Source organism: Hemibagrus wyckioides, linkage group LG04 (genome assembly GCF_019097595.1).
Source record: "Hemibagrus wyckioides isolate EC202008001 linkage group LG04, SWU_Hwy_1.0, whole genome shotgun sequence".
NCBI classification, from domain to species: Eukaryota; Metazoa; Chordata; class Actinopteri; order Siluriformes; family Bagridae; genus Hemibagrus; species Hemibagrus wyckioides.
The window spans coordinates 18867913-18882911 of record NC_080713.1 but is presented as its reverse complement, the minus strand read 5'-3'; the positions used below and the strand labels follow the sequence as shown (position 1 = coordinate 18882911).

The following is a 14999-nucleotide window of genomic DNA, read 5'->3' as shown; positions in this document are numbered from 1 at the left end:
CTGCAACGGTGTATTTCTTCTTCCCTGCAGCCCTGTAATAGAGTTTCTATTATCCACAAGCCAGAGCACATTATTCAGTTATTATTGTCTTATCATTGATGTTGTCTACATTTATTACTGCTAAGATTTTGTTGGCTTTTCCCATCTCTGTATCCATTAATGTCATGTCTGCATGGAAAATAACACCATCATTTCAGAGGAATTAAGTAACCCACAAAGTTTTTGCCTTGATACACCTGAACTGATGGCTTATTACAACAATATCCACCCAATTTTTGAACTTTGGGAAGCAAACATCCCTAAATCCCTATTCAATAAGACGAAACAGCAAACCGGCAGTGGCTATCCCTTGATCTTGTTGGAGGTGCTGTTATTTATCTTTATATATAGCTGAATCTAAAAATAGCACTATAATATGGCTGAATACAACTGGCGTGAATGTATGTGTTGATGTGTGGCCTGGCACCTGGTTGCTAAGGCTACATTCTGTTTCACTTCACTTTCGCACGATTAGACTGGAGGGTTGTAGGCACGGAAGATAAGGCACCCCTGAATGGATTTCCAATCAGGTGCAGTAGGACTAATCCCATCACTGATAAGCCATCACAAAACTGAGGTGTCATTCAATGAGATGAGGCTCATGGGCACAACAGCTGTCTGCCACCACATGCTTCTGACCCTCTGAGCACTCCATATTAAAAACTTAATAACACATATCCGTTATGCTGGCTTTGATCGTAATCATTTCTGTCCCTTTGTTCCCTTCTTTGTCTGTTCCATGCCTGAATCGCATAATTATGAGTCACTGCTGAAAGTCATATTCAGAAGTTGAAAACAGCATTTAAAAAAAGAAAATCTTCTCTTCGTTGAGGTTAGAAAGCTTTTTGGCCAAATGGTGAAGATGGACAGATAAAACTAAAAGAGTTCCTATTTCAGTAGAGTCTCTTCTCTTTACTCTGATGACACTAGTTCACCTGATCCTGCTGATGTCAGATGCTTTGGAGTCAAGCCTTTTATCATTGCCACTTAGAGGCCAGAATGTAAGGCACTAAGATGGTCTCTCAGATTAAGAGGAGGTTGTGATCCAGAGAGAGCTGCTGTATTATTTTCTGTTTTTAAAACTACACAGAGAGAAGAGTGCCTTGAAAACACCACTTAGGTATATGATAAAAAAGAACTACTGTAAGTGTCTCTAGCTCTAAGGCTATGCATCTATGGACATGCTGCTATGTATTCAACTTGATTCACCCAGAATTTGGGCTGGGAGAGATTAAACAAAACAACCTCTACTTAAATCAATTTCAGCAACATACACTTATACTTGATTATATATTCTTGAAGACACTCAAATCTGGTGATATGGAATGGATACTATCCACATTTGATCCAAGTGCAATTTCAGGTTGATAATATTAGGGTTACAATCTGTCGGATAAAAGTGCAGGACTTTAAATTGCTGCAAGATGATCCTAAGCAGGAATGATATGCTTAACTAAAAGCTCAGGATCACCCATAACTAACACACTGAAACTTTATTGGCTTATTGAGACTTCTGGTTCATTTAAGTGAGTCAGATTATTTGGCTCATCTTATAAATAAAAGCTGACTGTTTTGGTTCAAAACAAAGCAAAAACAAAACAAATGAAATCTTTTGACCAGTGATTATTCTTTCTTTCAATAAAGAAACCTTAACAAATACATTACACCAACCAGGCATAACATTATGACCACCTGCCTAATATTGTGTTGGTCCCCCTTTTGCTGCCAAAACAGCCCTAACCCATCATGCACTGTGTATTCTGACACCTTTCTATCAGAACCAGCATTAACTGCTTCAGCAATTTGAGCAACAGTAGCTCGTCTGTTGGATCGGATCACACGGGCCAGCCTTCACTCCCCATGTGCATCAGTGAGCCTTGGCCGCCCATGACCCTGTCACTGGTTCACCACTGTTCCTTCCTTGGAGCATTTTTGATAGATACTGACCACTGCAGACCGGGAACACCCCACAAGAGCTGCAGTTTTGGAGATGCTCGTCGTCTAGCCATCACAATTTGGACCTTCGTCAAACTCACTCAAATCCTTATATTTGCCCATTTTTCCTGCTTCTAACACATCAACTTTGAGGGCAAAATGTTCACTTGCTGCCTAATATATCCCACCCACTAACAGGTGCCATGATGAGGAGATAATCAGTGTTATTCACGTCATCTGTCACTTCTCATAATGTTATGCCTGATCAGTGTGTATACTTGTAAAATCTTTGAGGTGTATCTACAGGTAAAGAAATATTTGAGAAAAAAAGATGCATGACTTACCCTTTCGTCTAGACTGATTCAGTGTTTTTAATGATGTTTGGTAAATTAGGACAGCATGCTTGGGAATTTGAGGGAATTGTTTTAGGGCTTTACTTTCCTTTCCATTTAAATGTCTATGACATTATTTATTTGTAGCATACTTATTCATGGTGTCAATATTCATGATGGTCTAAAAAAGATTCAGTATTTTCTAAACTCATACCTAATCTTTTCTAAATGCAGTATGAACAGATTAAATAAATATCACTAAAAGGTAAGCAAATTTATTTTATAATTAACTTGTAGTAGTAGCATAACATTAAATTTTTCAAATAAACATCAACACTCATCCATCCTTTTTCTGTATCTTTTATCCTACACAAGGTGATGGGAAACCTGGAGCCTATCCCAATGGACTCAGAGTACAAAGACAGATTGCCAACCCATCACAGGGTACAACTGCCCATTCACAAACTAGTCAATTTAGATGCCTGTCTTTGGATTGAGGTGGAAACCCAAAGCACAAGAATATGCAAACTCCTGGAGTCTGGAACTGAACCCCTGACCCCGGAAATGCAAGGATAACATGCTATCCACTAAGCCCATGTGTCTCCCGAAACATCAGTGTCTCTAAAATAATATGAAATGTACAATGAGAAAAACTTTCGAATATTTAATAGTGGGCCTATGTTGTTGTTGTGGCTTCCTGTTCAGGGTCGCCACAGCAGATCTTTTGGTCCACGTTTCGATTTGGCACAGGTTTTTACACCAGATGCCCTTTCTCACGCAACCCTCCCATTTTAATCCGGGCCTGGGACTGGGTGCCAACTCTTCAGTGGCTGGGTTAGCGTCCTGCCCAGGAATCAAACCCAGGCCGTGGCAATGAGAGCGCGGTATCCTGCCAATGGACCACTAGGAGGCTAATAGTAGACCTATGTAATATTCTATAATCTTCAATCTACCTTACATAAACATACCCTTTAATTTATAATGCTGTGTTTCATGCATTGATTATGTATTTAGAATTTTCCTTAACTTTTGTTTTGTTTTGTAATTTTACAGTAGAACATCTTATGTTATGATGCCACATTTTATTTCATTTTATTTCTGTCAAGCAATTCCACTGCAATGGTTTAGTAACATATGTTTTGCCCTTTATTTACTACAGCAGTACATATGCTGTTATATTGTCCAGTTCACCTGTATTATCGTTAATTGTGCAGTACATTTTTAGTACAAACTTTATTTTGGATTTTGGTGTTTTCACTTGTCCAGTCAAAGACTACACTTTATATTTTAGATTTAATAAAGTAATATTACAGAAAACGTAACAGGTTACTTGTGAAATAAAACACATGATGAGTACAGTTTTGAGGATTCTCCTAGATGCTCAGAAAGAATTACCAGCTAATTTCCATATAAACTGTAGAAATTCTATTTAAGGCTACTGATGAAAAAGAAACACTGAAATATTTGTTTAGTTTATTATGTACTACTTTTTCTAACATTTTTGATGTAGACATTTAATTAAATGATTTTTGAAGGCAAATGTAATTGTAAAATTTGTATAATTTTAAAATCAGCAAACAGCTTTAATGTAAGCCTACCAGCATTAATGTTATTGTGCCTGCTTGTGTTTGTGCTTCAGTTCCAATTATTGCCTTCCCTTGACAATATACAGTACATCTTTAACACGCAGCAGTGCACTGAATCCCTCTGTAATATTGGCTCATACACTCATATCACACATGCTTTACCATTCACATGAAAAAACAGCTCAGATGTTAAAAAAAAGAGGTTTCCATGGAAGCATTTTAATTAAGTAAAAAATTTTATTATATTTATAGTTATAATTATGTAATTATACAGTATGTGTGTGTGTGTGTGTGTGTGTGTTGGGAGGGTGTACATACTGTAAATATACAGGGATCAGCATAACATTATGAGCACTGATATGTGAAGTGAATAACACTGATTATCTCCTCATCATGTCCCCTGTTAGTGGGTGGGATATAACATTTTGTCCTCAAAGTTGATGTGTTAGAAGCAGGACAAATGGGTGGAATTTAGCCAGATTGACAAGGGCCAAAGTGGTCTGCATTGGTCAGTATCTATCAAAAGTCATCAAAGGAAGGAACAGTGGTGAACTGGTGACAGATTCATAAGCGGCCAAGGTTCAGTGATGCTCGTGGGGAGCGAAGGCTGGCCCGTGTGATCCGATCCAACAGACGAGCTACTGTTGCTCAAATTGCTGAAGAAGTTAATGCTGGTTCTGATAGAAAGGTGTCAGAATACAGAGTGCATGATGGGTCAGGGTTGTTTTGACAGAAAAAGGGGGACCAACACAATATTAGGCAGGTGGTCATAATGTTATGCCTGATTGGTGTATGCACATCTTGTACATACAAGTCAGCTTCTAACATTCCAGCTCAAAAAGCAGTCTTGTTTTTAAACAACACATGACTAATTTTGGTGTGAATTTCCCTTTGGGATGAATAAAGTATCTATCTATCTATCTATCTATCTATCTATCTATCTATCTATCTATCTATCTATCTATCTATCTATCTATCTATCTATCTATCTATCTATCTATCTATCTATCTAATTATTGTCTGAATACAGATGTATGCAATTATTTTGGTTTTACCTCCTGAACACACATGCTTAACTGTGATTACAGCCCCTTGTGATGTAGGCTAATATCATGTGACTTATGCTGATGAGTCATAAGTAAAAGGTGTGTCTTGTTGACACAAACCTAAAGAATTTCTCTGCCCTTGCCACGTATATACCTGAACGTCAGAAGAACTGAATCGATTAACATGTTCACAGCATACTGAAGATCCATCTCCTCAGTAATCACTAATCATGCACCTAACCAAAAAAAATGCATTAATCAACTGCATATTAATTTGCATATGTCTCAGTGCTCAGTCCTGCATCTGGCAGCACTTTAATATGTTGTTATCTTTATACTCAGACCAGTCTGCTCTAGCATAAGGGTTTGTTTTCCAAGTAGACAACAAACCACTTCTGTAAGTCACTCTGAATAAGAGCATTTGCCAAAGGCCAGAAATGTAGATATAAATGTAATTGTTTTTCAGTGCCTCAGAGACAGAACCTATTCTCACAAGTAATGTTTTCAAAAAAGAAGATTTTTTTTATATTAACTACTGCTTATAGCCAATGGCCTTCCATTACGAAAAATCAGGCTACAGGTTCTGAACTCATGGAATAACCTCTGGGCATAAAACTCATCTACACCTTTAGGTTCATATATCCTTGTACTTAGAGGAAATTCTATTGGGATAAGTGAAATGAAATCAATGCAACATCAGAAGGCAGATCTGACTTACTGTTCGATAGCAAACAAATCCATAGAAAGATAAGTGGCTTGTGTGAGCCGCTGATCAAATCAAAATGATCAAACTTTTAATGACCTTCACAGCATTTATTTCCCCATAGCATTTATTGTCCTTTGTTTATAAAAGAGTGAAGATTAGTAGACTGAACAGAACAAAGATCATTACAAAATGTGTTAAAGGGTGAATCAATTGTAATATCCCAATGTATTTTTTTTTCTTTCAAATTTCTTTTTGATAAAATGCTTATCTGTCAAGGGAGGATATGGTGGCTTGGTGGTTATCACATTTTCCTGCAGTGCTGCATGTTCAATTCCCACCTCTGTCTTGTTTGTGGAGTTTGCATGTTCTCCCTGTGCTTTGTGGGATTCCTCCCCAGTCCAAAGACATGCATACTAGGCTGAATAATACAGAATCATCTGTAGTTAATGTTAATGGGTGTGTGATTGTGTGTGAGATTGTGACCTGCAATGGGTTGGCACCCCATCTGGGATCTCCCTGCTCTGTGCCTCTGGGATAGGCTCCCACACCAATGTGTAGACTAAGCAGTTGGATGGACAGATGGATGGGTTAACTGTCAAATCTTGCTTGAGGAAAAATGCCTTTCTTTAGCATTTAGCATTTATCTTATGCATTAAATTTTTGCATATTAATTATCTTAATCATAGACTGAGGAAGGGTCAGAGCACACTGTATGTTTGTTGTGGAATATAGACACATGGTCTGTGAACTTCACACCTCTTTCATACCTGCAGAAAGTACTAGCCCTGAGTTTTGTTTAACTTAGTTGTTATTAGATACATTAGTTTGCCCTGTCTTGAAATACTATAGATTGTAGGAATCTCCTTAGTTCAGCAGTGTTTGATTTCCAATGCTTTAATTTTCTGCTCCATTTAATGTTTTGTTCTCTTTTTCATGGAGGATGAGGAAGATATGATAATCCCTCCAAGCTTTCATGGCATGTCAAATTACAAGAGGGATTTTTTTTTTTTTGTACTTCTGAAAACAAACGCTCATTAACAAGTGAAATGAACTCTTGGCTGGCTAACACTGATGTGTACTTCGAAACACTTATTTGGCTGCAACAAACTGAACAGAACGATCAGATGAAGCCACAAGAAGGGCACAATTTTAAATAGACTCAATAAGAATAAGTGCAAGACCACCACTAACAAGCATTGTTCAATTAAAAGTTTTTAACATGAAATAAAAAACAACAGTCCCTTTAGGGGTCTGACGATGTACATATTTCATGAGATTGCATACAATAAGTGTAGTTTGGGAGGCATGCGGATGAGAATCATATTAAATGCATTTTTACAATCCATCCAGATGCCTGGTTTAATTTGCTAGATGTTCATGTATAATTTCATCCTAATTAAGGATTTCTTGTTTTTGTTGGGTTCTGCACATTTTTTATTTGGATCTCGCCTACTTGTTTCTGAATTATAATGATGGATTCTCTTATGACTAAGCAACCACCTGTTATGACACAGAGTCCGAACAGAAGTACTCACTGCTTATATCGCACTCCCCCTCTGCATAACTCTAATGAGCCCGAAGTGTTAACTTTTTCCCCAGATATCAGCAAGTAAAAAATGAACAATTTAGCAGAATAAATCCAGAGGACATTTCTCTATTGTGATGCTATTTATACATGTGTTACAAGAACCGCAGGAGGTTTTTTTGTTAGTCGATATAAATGAAAAAGGGAAATAGGGGATCGCTCTTCATTACAGCAATATGACAGTCAGGGAATATTATCAGGTGCATTTTTCATTATAATATTCTGTTCTGCTTTCACTTTGTTCTTGTTCATTTCTTTAATGTTTTTCATATTTGGACAGAGACTATAATTAATCTCTTAATACACCCTTTATATGTTTAAAGTGTGTCAATTATTTCAATGATAAAGAAAACCTGTAGCCCTTTAAAGAACTTAATTAACCTGTTATAGAAAATATTCATTTAGGAAATAAATTGTGCTTTCTTTCAGACAACCTGAACCCAATTATAGAGTTATTATAATATTATTATTGTTTATACCACAACGCTGTTGAATTCTCATGTGATTTCCTCCCACAGCCCCATCACTGATTATTTTCACAATACAGCATGTACCTGCTGTGTTCAATTCCTTACATATCAAACTGGTCACATATAATTAGCTTATTATTTAATTATTGATTTATTATTGAATATCATGTGATAACTCTTGGCTGAGTTTTATTGTATAGATAAATGAATAGATAAATTGATAGTTCAGTGTGAATTGCTGTTTAACTAGGCATTGCATGGACAGGGTAAGACACATTGTTCTGGATAAGCAGTAGTTTAACCAGAATCCTCCCTTGAACAACCAATTTTGGTCCAATGATTAATCCAACCTTTGCAATTTGTTCAATCTGCTGGAATCTTCTGCCTTCCTGCTGCTGCCCCAGTGCATAGCTAGACATAAAAGACAGCTCTTGCACACAGACTGTTGGAATATTGTGACAGCTTGCTGCATATATTAAAAGATTGGAATTTCTTAAAAGGTACATTTTGTGTTACACATATTAACACTTGTTCTGTATTTGAAGCTCTCCAACACTCTTATTTTCACACTTTTTTTCACTGATATTGACATTGTTTTAGGGGCAAAGCAGGGCGGATATTTGGCTGTCTAGTGGTCCGTGTGGTCTTCTGTAATTGCCAGCTTCTTGCCATATCAATTCCATTAGGCATGGTGCACTGCAAGTCCTGAGCCCCACTGCCCACGCACCTCTGTACATATTGACCCAGAACAGTAGGAGACAGAAAACAAACCTAGAAAAGAGAGGCTAAGAAACAAAACATCATAAATAAACCTGATTACTCCTTCCTTTCTTCCCAACTCTTTCACAGAGAGACAAATATCAAAACAGTAAAACAAACTCAAACAAGACCACAATTCAATAAGCACTGCACGATTGTACATAACAATGTTTGGTATTATGTTGTTGACAGATTGTGGTCAACCATTCTCACTGACTAATAGGTATGTTATATTGACCAAGTCTGTATTTAATTCTTCAATTAAGAATAATATGACTATGCTGTTTGAAGGTGTGAGAAATTTATAGGTTCAGACTTCAGAATTCATTTATTTATTCCTCTTCAGTAACTGCTTCATCTGTAAAAAAGCTATGGTGGTACTGGAGCCCATCCTGGGGAACACTGGACCATAGCGAGGATTAGACTTAATTTGGAGTATTAGCTCTACTTTCAGTTAAGGCCCACAGACTTTTACTGACAATAATAATGCGTATATCCTATGTAACTGACGGTCATTTTTTTGCCTTTGCAATTTAAAAACATAAGAGGTGACAGATACTAAGGAATCAGTGTTGCTCACTTGGCTCAGGAGTTGCCCAATGATGTCATTAACTAGTCTGCCTATAAATTGAATCATCATAATCATTTAAATATACAAGATACATAGAATAAAATAGAATAGAATTGTATAGAATTGAAATGGAATTTGTATTATGTATTAATTTTTACATTATGTATTAATTTTTACTTCTTAGAAGACAGCAAATATATGTATTTAACAAACAGAGTTTGTTAAATACAGTCAATAGTCAATAGTCAATTTTTGTTTTTTTTAGCAAGAAGAGAGCTTAAAATGAAGAATAAAATAGTGCACACCAATGGATGCTGATTAGTGTCTGGTCATTAGGATCAGTTGTGATCCAGCATAGGTGGAGTTCTTGGGCACACTGGTGATAGGCAATTAATCATTTTGAACAATGGTGATTAGAAATTGGTCACTAGGGAACATACGGAACGTAGGGTCATAAAAGTGGAACTCATACTGGAGGTGAGTTGATTGAACCAACTATCTCAAATCTGAAGTGAATGGGGAACTGTACTGAGTGTAGAATAATCCTGCCTAAAATGATTTTAAAGGACTTAAAGCTAGCTTTCTGTCTAGGGTTTTTTTTTTTTTTTTTTTCAAATAAAGAGATTTAAAATCTAGCACCAAGTTAGCAAAGCATTGTGCAAAACACCTAGAGAAAACAACAACAAGAAGGATGAGGCAACGCATTATCTGTGTCCTCTATGTTTACAAGATGCTCTGCAGACCTCTAAAAAAGCTTCAAGATCTTTCTTTAAAAACATATCTGTGGACAGGAGTAGGCTCATGCTCCAGCCTCTGCTAAAATCCTTGCTCTTTGTAAGATTGCTTTTATCTTCACAAAAAGACATAAGGTGCAGGACTAGGCAGGAGATCAGGCTGTAGAGATAAGTTTTCAACCAGCCATGGTGTACCTGAAATAATCAAATCTGTCAACCAAGAAAGAAAGGAAAAATGCTAAAGTGATGGAAAAGTGACATGACTCTGAGATCTGAAAACTGGCATCATCCATTAGTAAAATTTTAAACGATGTCACCAAATTAATACAGTATTTGGGTTTTATTAATATTAGTACAGCATGCAGGTAATGTTTCACCTGCTCTTCTAATTAATTCCTGAATAACAGCATAATAACTCCCTTCATTCTGCAAGAGTGATAGGGCTGGAAATGTCATATCATTTGGCATTTCCACTCTCCACAGGGAGCCAAAGAGAGCAGCTTAATTTTGGCACTACATTAATCATACCATTACCTGCCACTTATATATTATCTGTGTGTGTGTGTATGAGTCTGTCATTGCAAAAAGGTGTAAAGGAATGTTCCTTATGCCAGTATTGATTGATTGCATATTAAAAAACTTCTGTAATATGTGGAAGTGACATCTCTTGTCTGCCCTGTCATCATGCTCATGCTAAAGGCCAAATTAGTCTCAATTATGGAAATGTTAGCGTTTTTCTAATCGGTTGTACTGATGACCTCAGGTGACTGACTACCCATATTGATCTTGTTAAAATAAATGAATGTCTCACAGTTTATGTGCTCTGGGCATGCTGCACTGAGAGAAAGACTTGGGACAATTGTAACACTTACTCACGAATAATTTCTCTAATATTGCACATGCATACTAAGTCCCCCTTGTTATTGAACCCCATAGACCGGATTTATTTCATCAGCTGTTTGCCTGTGAAACCCACCTAAGACATGATTTGTATTCGATGGAAAGGCTCTTGGACCCACTGTTCATCGATTTGCACCTTTAACATCAAAGCAAATTTGATCAAATGAAAAAAAACACATTTTTAAATGAAGACTTTTGTTCATTTCAAATACCAAATGTATTTATACAATAATAGTTCAGCATCATTAGATGAACTAGTTAGCTTACATGTGTTAAGAATACCTAGTTTATTAGTTACCTGTGTCAGATAACCAAAGGTGAATGAATCAATAAAACCAGCAAGGAGGTTTCCTAGCAAGATAGCTAAAATTAGATAAATAAATTAACTTTTTTTTTGCCTTTTTGTCTCTCACCTTGCTTGAGGGTTCAATTTTGCATGTTCTCTCTGTGCATTAGGAGTTTCCTCTGGGTACTCCAGTTTCCTCCCCCCAGGGCAAAAACTGGTCGGGCTCTCTAAATTGTCCATAGTGTTTGAATAAGTGTGTGAGTGTGTGTGTGATTGTGCCCTGCAATGAGTTGTGCCCTGGGTCTTCTGGGATTGGCTCCAGGCTCCCTGAACCCCTGTGTAGGAACAAACAATGGATGAAAGGATGGATAAATGTAAATAGTGGTTTATATATATATATATATATATATATATATATATATATATATATATATGTTAATTTTAAATGTGACTAACCATGTAAATTAATATCTAATATTTACATTTAAAATTTAGGCAAATATTTACATTTATACAGTGTGAATGTGCAATGATTATTCATTATGCACAGCAAAAAATTGCTGTTTTACATGAATCACTATCTGAATGGTCCTAAATATTAACATATTTGACTACAAAAATGCAAAGTTTTTACATTCAGTTACATTAACTTCTTGGATTTTAGAAGGTTATTCTGTTCTTATCATCAAGGATTTTGCCTTGTCAGGAGTGGACAGTAAATGTCCTAAACACTACAATGAATAGAAAAGTACACAGGCTCTCCACTGCATTTATCCAGCCCTAAATTCTTCGAAGAGGTATTAATAGTAAAAAGATAGTTATCATTAACAAAGCTTATCCACACTTGAGATTGTGATCTCCTCTTTTGATCTGAGCACTTGAATTGCATATTGAGAGTAAAATTACACATGCATTGGTCAGTGCTCTGATCTGCCCTTCCTGGTCTAGTCGTATTGATTGAGCTATCTGATTTACAATGGCTATTGTGGGCAGTTGTAATTGAGTTGTGCAGAGACTGAAAATAAAGTGTTGGCACATTGGTGAGTGAACAAGGTTGGCGGAGAGCCATCTCTGTAATGTGAAAGGACCCAAGGTTGGCCATTGTGGACAAAAATGCTTTATAGTCATGAAGAGAAAAGCACTTACACATATACACACTGCACCAGGGACAGTACACCTGCTTACAAATGTGATTAGTTCTGGCCTCATTCTTACCAGGTGGTAGTTGGCCCTTTACAGCACTGACAAAAGCATTATATCACAAATTCACAAATGTACACATACACCAAGGAGCAGTTCCTACATGGAGTTCTGAGTGAATTAATACACTAATAGAGTAACAAATAGACCGCAGACCTATGTTATACATGTCATAATTCTTAGCTGCTGAATGTATGGAATGAGATTCAAGGGGGAAATGCATCTTCCTTGTGGATCAGAGTTGTGGGGTATTTTAGTAAGGTTATGTTTATATTAAATTGCAAACCTATACAGCAACGCAGAAGTAAAGCATCTTAATGAAGCTGGGGAATTATTTGGCCAGCTGTGTGAATTCCCAATTCTTTAATCCCTTAATTCCTTGCTTATTTTACTGGGAATGTGAATTCCAAGAGGAAATATATTTTCAAGCTGAATTTTTACCAGCAGTTATGTACTTTTTATGTGATATAGAATATTCCCCCTAGACCTGCCACTCCATATTCATTTATTCATTACCTCAAATTCCACACTCATTCGAACCCATGTCCAATCACAATCACCATTTTGTTTTTGATTGTATAAAAAAATTCTTTAAGGCATACAGTTATATTTTAGAAATTAGATTACAATCAATCACCCAAACCTTGGATCTGTGTGAAGGCTTATATTATCAGCTGTGAGAAGATGGATGTGCAATTGTTAATATGAGATATATATTAAACAGATCATTAGAGAATATCCCACTCCTTTTCTTCTTTTCAATTTTATTTGTTTGGATCTTTTTCTCAATATATATGCTCACAAAGCAGCTTTACAGAAATCAATTTATATACCTTAATAAGCAAGACAGTCGCAAGGTAAATGTCCCTGAGATGGCATGTAGAAGAAATCTTAAAAGATTCAAAAGACTCAGAAAAGCACCTATTCTCGTCAGGGTGACACCAGATAGTGTGCATATAAATCATTACACTATTCATTACACTGATCAAGTACGCTATCTGTACGACATTCTATAATTATCGGACGTTAGTGTGTTGAAAGGACGTTCAGTTGATACACATTGTGAATGTTGTGAAGTCCTGAGATGAGCACAGGACATTAGATATAAGTCTACAATATGAAATTAACTTGAGGCTGAGAAATGGTGGAAATAAAAATCTTTATTTTAATTTTAATTTAAATTTTAATTTGGCTTATGTTCAGCTTCTTGATTTTATAGGTAGAAATGCTAAAAAAAGGATATTACAATATCCTCTGCTGGCAAAAACAGATTATTTTTCTATTTACAAGTGTCTTAATCATCCTGTTATGTAAATAATTGAAATCTCTCAAACTATGTGCTTAATGCATTCATATCTTTCTGTCATGGTGAATTAGCTGTGATGACTCTTCTCCATTGTCACTGTTCTGATCTCACTGCATGCCGAGGAATGCGAGTGTGATGCAGGTGTTTGGCATTGCAGTGGCAGACATGGAGGCTTTAGTCATGAATGACAGATGCAGATATTTGTCTGCCTGGAGAAGCAGTGTTTGAGTCAGTGAGTCATTGGCAGTAGGGAAACAAAAGGGTGAGAAGTAGAATAAAAAAGAATCCATCCAATTAATTAAAGGTTACAGAGCTTTTTTTTGCTGTCTTGTTCTGTTCTCTTATAGGTATCAGCTAGTTGAACACAAAATGGTCACAGCCTTCCATACTGTTCCATCTCATGTGATTTCATTCATGTTGCTGGGATTAGAGATCACTCTCTGTGGGAGGATTTAATGTAGGCACAAAAGCATTTATTTTCAGACCCCTTTCTGTTGTGTAGATATTTGAGGAGCACTAATTGTTTGTTTGTCTTATAGATGATGGATAGAACATTCAGCGCAAAAAGGATGTGTCAGTCTATTATACAATTAAGATTCTGTTGGTTTACCTTAAATTATTCACAAGATTTCTTGTTGTGAAGAAATGAGACATTGGGCTGTCTGTCACAAAAACAAGCTTGCTTAAAAGCAATTAGCCTGTTATTATTAGAATTAGAATATTATTTCGGTGCTGAAAGATAAGACATGAAGTACTGATTAAACACCATTTCTCTGAATGAATTTGCAGTATACATTAAATGTCCATATAAAGTAGGCCTGCGATGTACAGTACATAATGAGACCATGGAACCTATCTAAAAATTGTTTGCTTTATGAAACACATTTATATCTGTCTTGTCAAAACACACTTACTTGATTGTTCCAAGCTTCACCTTTGTGAGTATACCATTCAGGGGTCTGTAAGTGAGGGTGAGAGGCTTTTACACAGGAGAAATGCTTTTACACAACATGCACTCTAGTCTTTGATGACAACATCACACATGCTTTTAAACTGGCCAAAGGCAGCATAAGACCTTTGGGTGATTTTTTTATTGAATTTCTTTGTCTGTACTGATATTACTGCAGTGTTGAGATGTGGATACGTTATTGAAAGTGGAAACATTTGTGATATGTCACTTTTAAGGCATATCACAAGAACAGTAAGGCAATGGCTCATGCCCATCTCCATGCTACTTGTCTTCTTTATGGCTTTTTTTTAGGAGACATGCATAATTGTTTCCCAGCAAAGTCAAAATAACAGAATGTGTTTACATATTACATATACAAAATATGAAATTACATTTTGCCAACAGACTTACATATTTACATGCACAGTAATTCAGAGTGAACAAAGCTGGAGGGAGTGACTCAAATATAAACATTTTACTAATTACTCATTTATATATAAAGTATATTAATATTAGGGAGAAAATACACTTCCAGAGTAAAAATGATGCAATGTGCATAATGTGGCCGGAAGTAAAACACACTTTTTTTGCTCAG

The 14999-nt window shown here is 36.3% G+C and overlaps 1 long non-coding RNA gene across 1 annotated transcript; it reads right to left on the bottom strand.

Moving 5' to 3' along the window:
• Positions 1–8044: 8044 nt before the first annotated feature.
• On the bottom strand, positions 8045–14415 carry LOC131351584 (uncharacterized). Its single transcript, XR_009204413.1, has 3 exons — positions 14370–14415; positions 11077–11284; positions 8045–8484 (listed from the first exon to the last, which is right to left on the bottom strand). It is a non-coding gene; the product is annotated as an uncharacterized LOC131351584 (long non-coding RNA).
• Positions 14416–14999: the final 584 nt, after the last annotated feature.